The sequence below is a fragment of the Triturus cristatus genome, chromosome 3_1, assembly GCF_964204655.1.
Source record: "Triturus cristatus chromosome 3_1, aTriCri1.1, whole genome shotgun sequence".
Classification (NCBI taxonomy): domain Eukaryota; kingdom Metazoa; phylum Chordata; class Amphibia; order Caudata; family Salamandridae; genus Triturus; species Triturus cristatus.
The window spans coordinates 795,591,264-795,605,171 of NC_140583.1; positions in this window are offsets into that span (position 1 = coordinate 795,591,264).

Genomic DNA, 13,908 nt, shown 5'->3' on the forward strand with positions numbered 1-13,908 from the left:
TGGTGAAACTTGTCGTCTTGACCCTAGTCCAAATGTCATGAAAGAAGTCTGGGGAGCCTACATTGGGGCCGTAAACAACTATTATTGCTAGTGAAACGCCACCCAGGATGCCCCCCACGATAATGAACCTCCCTCCGGGATCTGTGAAGTTGTGTCCCTCTCGCCAGTCCACTCCCCGCCTCACCAACACCGCCACCCCACGGGCATAATTAGAATACACGGAGGAGTACACGTTGCCCCACCTGTTGTGATTAAGCCTTTGTGATGGTGTAACGTTGAGATGTGTTTCCTGCAGTAAACAAACATCAATATTATGCCTGACTAAATATGCATGCACCAATCTTGCCTTCCTGTTGTCGTTTAACCCTCTAATGTTCCATGTAAGGAAGTTCATGGTGTTAGCGTGTCTTCTTGTATATTAAGCCCCTGTATGTGGCAGTAGCAGTGTCCACTCGACCCCACCCAGGTGATTTTCGAACATCCTGACCTATGACCGACAATTGTACTGGCTTTGAACAATAAAACATTCCCTACCCACCGCCCTCCACCAACTCCAACCCCCCAAACAGGTTGTGAATTACCATCCCCAAACCAAAAAGCCAAAGAACTACTTAGCAATATAGGGAAACTTCCCATGGGGGCATGGAATCACCAGCAACTCCCCTGTTGACACAGGGTGGCCGGGAGTACTGCGGAGAGGCTGTCAGCATGTGTAACCAATAGAAAGTTCAGTAAAATGTCCACAGGCTGCGGAAGTCCAGGGGGCCACCCAACCGAAATATATAAAAATAAAGCCAATGAGGAGAGAAATGAAAACAAGACCCTACAGGCATGTTAGACCTTATCAAGCATTATTAAGGCACAGTTATATAGCAGGCAAAGTCCCTGAATGACCGGTTAGTCATTATCACTTAGCTGATCCCCTGGAGATTTCCCCGCCATTTGGTTGTCTTTAAGTTTTCTTCCTCCAACATGTTAGGCAAACTTTAGGGCTGATTTAGCATCCGTAAAGTAGTAAGCTGTGCCATCATGGGACACCTTGAGTTTTGCAGGGTATAGTAGGGAGTATGGAATCTGTACCTGCATGAGTATGCACTTAGCGGGAAAGGAACTCTAGACGAGCCGCCTGGACCGCTGGAGTAAAGTCCGGATAAAAGGAGATAGTGTTGCCTTTGTGAGATATCTGGCCTTTTTCCCTGGCCAAGGATAAGATCACGGTCTTGATAGTTCAGCATGTTAGCCAGAATTGGTCTGGGTGTAGCGCCAATGGGAGGTCTAGGCCCCAGCGACCTGTGTGGTCTTTCAACTACGAATACTGATGATAAATGAGGATCAAAGAGTTTGTGTAAGAGTTCTGACACAAAGGTCTCCATCTTGGAAATGGCGGTAGTCTCCGGGATGCCAGTAATGCAGAGGTTGTTCCTTCTGGACCTCGCTTCTAAGTCATAACTCCCAGCAGTTTGTCCATATGAAGCATCTGTTCTTTAGTTTCCACTTGGAATTCATGGAATTCTGTTTGTCTATTTTCCAGCACATCCAGTCGAGTCTTGTGTGTCGCCACTTGTGTTTTGACAGATTCTAACTGTGCAGTTAGGGTCTCCAATTTGGTGTCGATGCTACGCAAGCTGGAGCACATCTCCAGCATAAGAGACCGCAGATCTTCTCCCCGGTCGTCGGCTGTCTGTTCATGGTGACCATCCCCCTGCGCCTCCAAGTCCAGCTCCGTGTTCCTTCTCTCACGCTTATTTTCAAAAGTTAGCTTGGGTTGTTTGGCATCTTGCTTTCCCATGCCTCGTACCTATCCGGCCACTGGTCCCACAACCCGTCTTGAAAGTGGGAGCGCAAGTCTATTAACATGGCCTTGCGGCCACCAGTATAGTACACTATACTATGGGGTTCACACCAAGTGGGCGCAGCACTGATTGTGAGCATCAGGACTCAGTAGCACTTCAAAAATGTCCCGCCACACCCCTCGCCCACAGCCATGCACAAAGTTGTGACGTAATTATTTTGCCCGATTAGGCATCGATAGCGTCACGAGCGTGGCAATTTGTGCTGCAGATCAGCCGATCCCGAACCTACGCCCCAGTACTCATGTCACAGCAAGAAGGGGGGAGTCCAAAGATGGTGTTGTCCAGGGCGTAGGGCTGTTACCAGAGTACAGTGCTCCACGTCAGCATCCCAGCAGTCATCTACCAAAAGTCATCAACAATGGCACGTTCCCACATACAAGTATCCCACATGAGTGTCAGCCATGACCTCGGCAACCCTGCAAGAACTCACCCCTCCAGGCCCTGCCCGATCCGCCGCTTGTTGTGGAATGCAGCAAAATGGCAGCCTCGACCCCCGGATCAGCGCAACTCTAGCGTTTACAGGCACAACCACTTGATAGCAGGGCACACCTCAGGTGTAATCAGCCATCGGGACCATCCTAGCAAACGGGGGCGGCCAGTGCGATGTCAACGGGCCTCGCAGTCACTCACCCTGCCAGTCTTTGCCTGATTGGCCGCTCGTTGTAGAAAGCCGCATGATGGCGGCCCCGGCCTCTGGGCCAGCGCGAGTCCGGCGTCGTCGGGCACAACCACCCGGCAGCCAGGCACCTCTCGATATCCAGCAGCCTGCAGGACCCTCACATCCAGCGGTGCCGCCAGTGCAACGCCAATGGGCCGCCGTCGCCGCTCCACCCGGGCCGGGCCTAGTCCGCCACAGCAGCGGCGGGCCCCGATTGTTCAGCAGCCCAGTCTCGCCAGAGAGCACGGATCAAGGGCCTCCAGCTGCAGGTCCGAGGCCACGCAGCTCGAGCCAGAACCAAGCGCGATCACCAGAAGTTTCGGTTCTTGGGTCCGCCTACCCCCGCCTCCCGGGGACCGCTAGCTGGCGCCTCAGCAACTCTCCGGGGTGCAGGATAAGTGTAGGATGTCTTCCCGGCCGGTGGAGCTCACTCAACGAGCGGCCATTCCGCGGCGCAGCAAACCACGCCCCCCAATGCCTCGGTTACTTACCGGTAATCTTCATTGCTCCGAGTATTGTTGTCCTCACCACATGAATTCTCATCCTACCCTCCCTGGTGTGCAATCTGCTTCATTTGTTCTTGGGGCTTGGTAGTTCTTCAGGTGGTGGGATGGGCCGACTCTCCTCTCATAGAGGTCAGGAGTGACGAGGGTCGGCCATGTTCGGAAGGGATGAGAGGCATGGGATGCTGACTTTTGCTTTGGAGGGTCCTGGTGTGGAGCTGAAGCTCACTTTGTGTCTCATGTGGCGAGGAAGACAATACTCGGAGTAATGAAGATTACTGGTAAGTAACCGGGGCATCACTAGTGTAAGGCAACTTGAGGGGGCCCCTCTGCAAATTATATGAAGGGGCCCTGCCTCTGGACTCAGTCAGGAGCTCTCAGACCAGGGTACTGTGCTGAAGTGGTCCGCTGGAACTCGGGCCCCCCATACCACGGGGGCCTATGTTACGCCACTGAATAGCGGGCTTGAACTATGAAAGAGGCATTGCTGGGGTTGTGCGCGCATGGATTGAAGCACGTGTTAACTTTAAATGATACGTTACCATTGCTGAAGAAGCACGCACAGGATTTCAAGTGCACATTAGCTTCAGAGGACGATTACTGGGGAGCGTCTATCTTCGTTTTCACCTTGCCTTGTTTTTCTGAAATTTGGCACAACTTTAATGACGTCACAAGATCTCCTTTGTTGACTGAAGTCTTAGCACCTTCACTCCTCATCCCTCAAATCCCTCGAGGTTTAAGATTAACAAACGGCTTTCCCTTCCCCCTGGGCTCAAGGTCTGTGCACAACATGTTCTGGCAGCAAGCAGAGTCAACTCAGCATATATGCCAACATTTGCTAACAGGTAAGAGGGCGAGCTAGACAAAGGAGGAATTAAATTTCCCTATTGACTTACATTGAAGTGCAGGAAATTTTAAGCAGGAAAAAGCTGAAGCAAGTGTTTTGTGGCCTAAAAATTAGGAGTCTCCCTCCTAACTCAGGAAGGTAGGTTGGATTGTAGGCATGTGTCTGTGCAAGAAGCCATCTTGAACCACCGCTCCTTGCTCTACTCTGGCCAGTGAGTGATGTTACTCCGTTCCAGTCTGCTTCAGATTTTTGCCATTTAGCTCCTGTAGGTGGTGGCATTTCCACTTCGGACAGAGTTACTGTCACATGCTGCCAGGTGTTCAATTAGTCACGTCTTTTTCTCCTTCTTTATAAGCTTCTTATGGGAGACATTCCAACTTAGGTAGATAATGTGCGCCCCTCAGGCGATCCAATTCAAAAAGAATTTAGGAAGTTCTCATGTGTGGAAAAAATATGGAATAGTCTTTTCACATGCAAGACACCGATACGTGGTCTCACTGCCTTGACCACACACATGTTCATTGCTGTAAAAGAATATAAATAAACCTTTGTATTTTAAATATATATCTATTGTAGATAGATAGATAGATAGATAGATAGATAGATAGATAGATAGATAGATAGATAGATAGAGAGACAGACAGACAGACAGACAGACAGACAGACAGACAGACAGACAGACAGACAGACAGACAGACAGACAGACAGACAGACAGACAGACAGACAGACAGACAGACAGACAGACAGACAGACAGACAGACAGACAGACAGACAGACAGACAGACAGACAGACAGACAGACAGACAGACAGACAGACAGACAGATTGATTTTTGGGAAACGACTTCGAACAGAAGTGTTGTCAGGGGCGTAGCTTGGTCAGTAAGATTAGAAGCGTGTGAGCTTCAGATTTTCCAACAATCACGCGGGCATATAATGTTATAATACATTATACGACAGCAGGGCACATAATAGAGGTTAAAGGGACAGGTGAAAGGGAGATGAATGAGGATTGGTAGGGGTACTAATCGAGAGAAATACAATATTTTGCAAAGCAACCAACATTTTTGAAGACTTTTAAAACAGAGATGGACAGAGAGTTTGTGGGAAATCCAAAGACCCCTTACTATAGCTGACAGAAAGCACCTGTACCCAACTATTTACCGGAAAATACATTTATATGGGGCGGCTGTAACACCCTTAACACCCCACCCAACCCGAAGCTACGCCCCTGAGTGTGTTGTGCTACCAACAACATTTGTGAAACAAGAACACATAGAAAGAGACTTTTAAACATTACACATGAATTTACGGTGTATTTTCATATCATGGGAGAGGAATATGTTCAATTTGGGAAAACCTGGGGTCCTAGGGCGGGCGTAGAATTGACCTTCTAGAGTTCTACGAGTTGCACTTTCGAGGTTGGTTACAATTCATCCACAGTGTGTAACTCTTATCTAATCAGGACTGGTAGTCCAGGGCACTGGTCTTCACACTGGTATGGATATGAGATGTGATACAGAGGTTTGGGTTCGGAAGCATCTGGCTACTGGCGAAAGTATTTTATGAGGCCAGTGCAAGGAAGGAAGACACATAATTGGAAGCAATGTCCTAAGCCACCTTGAACACCATGATAAGTAACTTTATTGTGCACGATGCTAGGCTAAGAGACATCATAACTGGTGTTGGTGGGGAGTAGTGTGCAGATAGTGAGGCCAGTTGTAAACTCTTATATCTACTTAGGAGACTACAAATTTTAGGAGACCAGGTAGTTAGGTAAATTAGTAGGAGGAAATGTTGCTCTTCATCAGGGTGTTAATCAAGGCTTTTGGTGGCAGACTAAGGGGTTGATTAGGTATGTGATAAATAATTTAAAATCAGTCATTCCTTTTTTTAAACTCAAAAAGCTTTAATTAATCATTATGCAAAACAAAGTGCCCCTATATCGCGTCTATCAATTTACAAGCAAATAAATGATTGTATATCATTACACTCCAGGAACTGGAGACACCATGTATCTATGAACACACTGGCATGGTCCGCAAACACACCGTCATGGTTGTCTTATCGCACAGTTCATCTTGAAAGTACCTGCTCAGTGCCAGGTATCTCATCAGCCTTAGAATTTTCAAGTATTCAAGATACTCCCTGAGAGGCGTCGACATGTCCTGCGCCTTGATGCGATTGCTAGCATAGCTGAATATGTCTCTGTGTCTACAGTTCAGTACGCAGCACTTCTAAGCCACCCGGCAAGTGTTGGCAGCAGCCCCATCATCCAATGGATGTCCATTACCCTTTTTGCAAGCATGGGTAGTAATGGAGTTAATCGTCCCACATAACTACGTGTGGAGAATTGGATATATCAAGCCCTACTATGTGAGATGTGCCTAATAGCTCCACCCACAAGGTTGTAATATATCAACATGACCAGGCCAGGTGTAAGGAATCAGCTTGGGGTTTCTAAGAGCGATGGCACTTGTGCAGTTCAGCAGGGGTGTGGTGCAACCTACGCAAAAATTTAAAATGCAGCAATTTATGCCTATAGTTCATCAATATTGTACCCAACTGAGCACAACAAGAAGACCATTTACGAACAATCGATAGTTCGCCAAGGTTGCTTTCACCATCTGCAAAGCCGGTACAACCTGGCTTCACTTGACAACTTGTGAGGCTGAGAGATCCAGCCCCTACTGAATGCCATATAAATGACCTTTGTGAGTGAAGTAAGTTCTTGTGCTTCCTGCAGGAATGTGATGAAGTGAAATGTCACTGTGTATCTCAGTCTGTAATAAATAAAAATATCTAAGGCGTTGGTATAACTTCTATCTTTAAATTGTACAAGTGACAGAAATAACCGATCATTGGACATATGACCCATATCTGGAAGTCCTTCGCCATTCTGTTGTTCATCAGGGGCAGCACTAGGTTGTACAGAAGGGGTGGCCGTTGTGAGTACATTTGGGGTATCTTTGCCTGACGCATTCTATACCATGCCTTGTTCGTAGCTGCAACAGTGTCAATGCGGTTTCTAGGATACGACATGACCACTCAGCACAGTCCCACCTTCCTGCCCGCCCATACCAACCTACTGACCGCAGTGCACACAGATCTGAAGAATCTCTGGAACAGTGGAATTGGAATGATCAGAAATAGGTGTATAAACTTGGGCTTGACGGCCATTTTTTAATATTTGTATTCTGCCAGCCATCAAGAGCGGACTTCTTAGCCTCTGGCCTAGTTGCATGCACAGCCTAGTCACCACTAGATCTTAGTTATCCCTGATAACGTTGTCCTTATCTCTATCTATCATGATTCCCCAGCATCAAAGGAGTCCTACTTCCAGACCAACGATTAGTCTGTGTTGATTGTCCAAGTGGCCGGGGTTACTGAATACATTTCAGATTTGCTTCATTTCACCCTTGTAGGCCCCAAATGTTGTAATTTCGGTGGAGCACCTGCGTGAGATTGGTTGCCAGGTATTTTCTAAATATCTGAATAACATAATGTCATCCATAGACATAGATTAAACCAAACGTCTCTTGGTGAAGGTGAGCAATCTATGTGCATGATGGTACCTAAGCTTGCATGCAATGGCTCCATCGCTGTAGCAAATAGAAATAGTGACAAGGGGCAACCCTGTTTCGTGCCTCTGGTAAGGGATAGTTGGTTTGACATGGAGTTATTGATTTTTATGTAGGCGGTCAGGTGAACATATGGGGGCATATTATCAAGAAACGGCGTTAAAATTATCGCCGCTTTAGCGGCCGAAAACTGCCGCTAAAGCGGTGATAATGGGCTTGATAATATACCCTCGAGAATTCCAATAGAAGCCCATGTTTTGGTGTCAACATGGGCTTCTATTGGACCTCTCTGTGGCATATTATCAAGCCCATTATCTCCGCTTTAGCGGCAGTTTTCTGCCGCTAAAGCGGCGATAATGTTAACACTGTGCTTGATAATATGCCCCATAGCAACTATATCAGTTTGAGTAGGTGTGCCCCTCATCCCATCTGTTTTTTGGGACTACACACATAAAAGGGCGTTCCAATGAATCAAAGGCTTTCCGTGCACTGAGAAATGCCCTGATTGCTGATAGGGTCTATTTGGCACATTTTTGCGAATAATGTACGTATATTACGGGCAGTAGAATCTAGCAGGTATGAAGCTCGTCTCTTCTGGCAGGACTAAACCTTTTATTACGTGTCAGTCTATTGGCAATTACCCAGATCAATATTTTACTATCTAAATTGAGACGGAAGAGGGGCAGGTAAGCTTTGCTAAGCTGCCCGTCTTTGGTAGTAATGTGGTACTTTTGGCTACTCTCAACAGTGGAAGTCTACTGATGCGGATTGTCTCATTATACACGTGGATTGTCTCATTATAGACTTCCAATAGAGCATTGAGCATTTCTTTGAGGGTTTTGAATGATTGGAATGCTTGTGATTGCATCCAGAATCTCGTCCGTGGTCAGGTGTTCTTTAATGGTTGTCCAGGGCATGGCGATGTTGTCAAGGTAGTTGGATATTTGTCCTTTATTAAATTGTGGGGGATATGTACTAGGAAGTGGAGGAGAGAGGAGTTAGCCTTCCTGGCTTAACGCCTCTCTCCGCCACTTCGGAAACGCAAGGCTGCACCATATTTACAAGAATGTGGTGCAGCCTTGCGTTTCCCCCTGCGATGGCGCTAAGTTTCTCAACTTAGCGCCAACGCAGGCACCCTTGCCATTTTGGTGCTGCCTCCTTTGTACGTCACCCTTGTACATAGGGGGCAGCGTCAAAATGAATGGGTGTTGTGGTGGAACGCCCACCGCAACACCCACTGCCCACCCCTTTCACTCTAACCATTGCATGAAATCAGGCCTTATGTACAAGGCAGCGTTAAGCCATATTAAGTGGCTTAACGCTGCCTTGTACATAAGGCGCAGCCCCTATCGCCACCACAACATCACTATAGGTGACGTTGTGGTGGCAATAGGGGCTTGCACATATGCCCCTGTGTTTGATAGTTTTAGACGTATAAGTAACAGTCCCTAATTTGTTTAAATGCCAGGGCCGTCATCAGGAGGCTACTGCAGCTTGCACCACCCATTGCCCCTGCCAGCACTGCCAATGACACCACAAACACAGTTACTAACCATCACACTCCTACAAGTGTGACTATTCCGTTTATTTCAAGGCCCCCAAAAGTATAACAATGGCTTAGGCGGCAGGCGGCAGGTATTACTCATTTCTAATGTTTATTGAATTAATAAACAATTGTTGTTCCCACCTCAACATTATATATACATGTATATATATATATGCATATACGTATGTGTACACAAACACACACACCTATAAATATATATATATACATATATATATATATATATATATATATATATATATATATATATTCACTGAAAAAACCATATGTTTCACACACGTTATAGTTACGAATTAGCATTTAAAAAACCTTGCAAATTCACTTAAAAAACCATAGGTTTCACACATGTTATAGTTAGCTGGACATTTCACTCGTAAAAAACCAATGAAATTCCCCCGTTATAGTTAGTGCAGGCAACTATAACTCACGCTACCGCAATCCTCTGCTGATGACGTCAGACATTATATCACTGTATTTAGACACTTATTTACCCATGTCTTCTTCCATTAATCTTTAGCTATACATATATTACAAATATTTATTTTTCATAAAGACACATATGTCATCAGTGATGTAATATCTGACGTCATCAGCAGAGGATTGTGGCCGCGTGAGTTATAGTTGCTTGCACTCACTATAACGGGGGAATTTCATTGGTTTTTTACGAGTGAAATGTCCAGCTAACTATAACATGTGTGAAACCTATGTTTTTTTAAGTGAATTTGCAAGGTTTTTTAAATGCTAATTCGTAACTATAACGTGTGTGAAACCTATGGTTTTTTCAGTGAATTTGTACGGTTTTTTAAATGCTAAGTTATGTATTTATAAATGGTTTTTTTTCAGGTTTTTCACCGTGCGCGCACCGCAAATTATTATTTTTTTTTAAATCGCGAGGTGCGCGCACCGTGCGCGTATGGTGCGCTTCGCGCACCGTGCGCGCGCTGTGGGCGCACGGTGCGCTTTACGCACCGAGCACCCACGGTTCGCAGTGAGTGCCGTGCGCGCGCGGTGCGCGCACCTCGCGATTTAAAAAAAAAAAAGAATAATAATTTTTTCTCCCGTGGGGGTCCTTCTGTGACCCCCTGACCAAGGCTAGGGGGTCAGGAACTGTCCACTCTGCCCCCTTTTCACGTTCTCCACCTTTATTTTTCACCCCCTCAGACTGCAAGAGACAAAATGGCGGCCGACACTTCCTGGTTTCGATCGATTCGAATGTTTACCGACATCTAACAACCAATCAGAATTGCGCTCGCGCACGGCAGAGTGCGCGCGTATAGATATTGATATGCTTTTAAATGCTATTTTCTCAGGAAATACTGACCAGATTTACACCAGACCTGCAAAAGGCACTTCCTTGACCTTATGGCTACCTCTCTGCAAAATTTCACGTAATTCTGTTCAGCCGTTCGGGCTGTAGCTGCGACTAAAGGTCCTATGGAAAAAAGCATTTAAATCAATATATATATCTGTACGCGCGCAGCGTACGCGCTGGGTGCGCGCACTCGGCAGTGCGTGAGCGCACTTCTGATTGGTTGTTAGAAGTAAGTAAACATTCGAATCAGTGGAAATCAGGAAGCGTCGCCCGCCATTTTGTCTCTCGCATTTAGAGGGGGTGAGAAACAAAGGGGGAGAATGTGTAAAGGGGGCAGAGTGGGGAGATATTGACCCACTAGGCATTGTCAGGGGTTCACAGTAGGACCTTGTAGGGGAAAAAAAAAGATTTATATATTTTTTAAAAATATCGCCGAGTGCGCGCACTCAGCGCGCACCCGAAAAAAAACTTTACAAAAAAAAGAATAAAAAATCGCATTTAAGTGTTTAGATATAAGGTGGCTCTAAAAAGAGCCCTTGTGTACATTGAGTGTTTTTTGGTACCTACAAGTAAGTACCGATGCAGAGTCTTAAGTTCAAGAGGAAGACTCTGTTGCCTTCATCAGTGAAGTGTACACCATCTCCTCTATAAATGTCTTGCATGTTGTAACGCAAGTTGTTGTGGTATATAGAACCCATACCATAGTCTCTGAGGAAAGCAGAAATAGATTTGTTGACGTGCTTCCTTGCTCTGTCAATCTGTGGACAAAATTGGTTGGACCAGTTCCACTTTCGCCTTTGGCATATATTAGAATATACAAAGGCAGTTTGTGGAAAAAGCGCCATCAATTGCACAAAGGTGTCTTTAACAAGCATTTCCAGACCTACCCCAGTTAAAGTGCCTAGGTCATTTCCACCACAGTGCACAATTATAAGGTTAGGCTGTTGGAGATGAAGAAAAGATTTCACCAATGGCATTAATTGGTGCCACTTTAACCCTCTCTGACCAATCCATTTAATGTCTACATTTGGCAAAGCAAGGTCTCTCACCATACCTCTTTCTTTTTTCTGCGTACTTTTCACTCCAGAAGACATAGCTGTGACCTACAATCCACACTGTGAACATCTTGCAAGGAGATCTGGATGCACTCAGGAGGTGTCTTTCAGTAGAATGGCAATATGAAATGAAAGACAGTTGTAAAATGAAGGCATACATACTTTTTTTTAATAAAAAGAACTCATTGGCTGTTTCAAACTATTCTACACTAAAAACTTGGCTGTATGTTTAAATTTTTAAAAGCATGTTTTGTATTGGTTCAGTAAATTGTGTTCCCACAGAAGATTAGTTTGGATTTGCTGTTAGGTTGGACAGGTGAACCACTCTTGCTCTTTGGATTTGAAACATTGTGTGCTGAACTTCTGACCTCTCTCCTCACAGCAGTGTTCCATGAGCTGTTGCTATGGTAGCAGGCAGAAGTCAAGTTGGGGGAAGGGTACATTTGGAAAAGGGTTGAAGTTTTCAACCAATAGAAATGTGTGATTTCATTTGAAAAAAAGTGGGAAGCACTGAGATTTGAAATTAACATGTATATGTGTGAAAAAAGAGAGGGAAACATTGCCATTTACTGGTTCTGGAGAGAGGAGAGAGGTGTAGAGCTCTGATATTCTGACTCTGATAGTCTGCTGTTTGAGTGGCACATTTCTTTCACAACTAACTAATTTTAAAGGTGAGTTATGAGTTTGAGAGGGGATGTATGTGGTGATTTATGATATAAATATTAGAATTGTGAATCTTCTTTAAAAGTTATGTTTTACATTTTGAGGTTTGGGAGATATTTAACTGTCTTTAACTAGTTAAATATTATGGAGAATGTTTTCACCATAAGTTAATGTGTACTGGTAACAATGAGGAATACTGTTTTGTGCCTACCATCAAACCATGAGTCTGTGTGCAGAGAAGAATTGTTGACAGAGATTTAATTTGTGTTGCTGTTGAAAAGAAAGACTTGCAGTTGAAAGAAAAGGACAGCCTCTTTTTAACTGTGATGGTTAGGATTTAGCAGAAATCACTTTGAAAGAAATGAGAGGAAAATGCCAACACATTTGAAATTAGCATGGTAGATTTTCGTTCTACTTTAAAAGTTGTGAATTACATTTTATGTTGTGGAAGATATGTATCTGTCTTGAACATGTACGATATTTTGGAGTATGTCTTCCCCATAATTTAAGGTGTACTGGTACTATCCAGGAACACAGTGTCACATGAGTCTGTGTGCATACAGGAATTGTTGTCTTAGATTTAATATGTGAAGTTGTTGTTCTGTAAGAATTGCAGACCCAGGAAAGGGGCAGCCTGTTTTCAAAACTCAAATAAACCCTTACCACACATACACTGTTACATACATCCCAGCAGTCTTCATGCAGTTTTGGAAGTCTCTTTGCTCATTTCTCTTGCACCAGACAATACACAGTCTCCAGAAACACACTCTTGGCACACACGCAGCAGCTTCTCCAACATTCCCATGCGTAGTACTCAGCTCTGTGTGGTGTTTCAGATAGCACTGTGTAACGCAAACACATTCAACGTCACCAAGGCTCATTTCCTTTGCTCTAGTGTAGTCACTCACTCAGGTTGCACATGCTTATGGTATGAAGTAGCTGTTAGGAAATGTACTCTTTTCTGCCTCTGTAATCTACAAGGAAAATGTGTCAGGCTGTAACAGTAATTATCACTTGCTCTACCACATTAGTAAATGAGCTTTGAAATTGCCAATCAAATTCTGTTTTCTGCTTAGAATCACACCATGAGGCTGTGTGTGCACAGGAATTGTGTCCAGAGATGTAATTTGTGTTGCAGTTGTTCTGTAAAACATGCACTTGCAGGAAAGGGACAGCTTGTTTTCTTCAAATGTGGTGGTTAGCACTCAGCAGAAATCACTAAATCGCAAATGAGAGTCAAATGCTAAAACATTTGAAACCAACAGGGTAGATTTTCCTTTCAAAATAGCAAAGGCACAGGTAGTTGCCATATGTTCAAAACTCAAATTAACCCTTACCACACATGCACTGTTACATACATCCCTGCAGTCTTCATGCAGTTTTGGAAGTCTCTTTGCTCATTTCTCTTGCACCAGACAATACACAGTCTCTAGAAACACACTCTTGGCACACACGCAGCAGCTTCTCCAACACTCCCATGCGTAGTACTCAGCTCTATGTGGTGTTTCAGATAGCACTGTGTAACGCAAACACATTCAACGTCACCAAGGCTCATTTCCTTTGCTCTAGTGTAGTCACTCACCCAGGTTGCACATGCTCATGGTATGAAGTAGCTGTTAGGACATGTGCTCTTTTCTGCCTCTGTAATCTACAAGGAAAATGTGTCAGGCTGTAACAGTAATTATCACTTGCTCTTCCACAGTAGTAAATGTGCTTTGAAATTGCCAATCAAATTCTGTTTTCTGCTTAGAATCACACCATGAGGCTGTGTGCGCACAGGAATTGTGGCCAGAGATGTAATTTGTGTTGCAGTTGTTCTGTAAAACATGCACTTGCAGGAAAGGGACAGCTTGTTTTCTTCAAATGTGGTGGT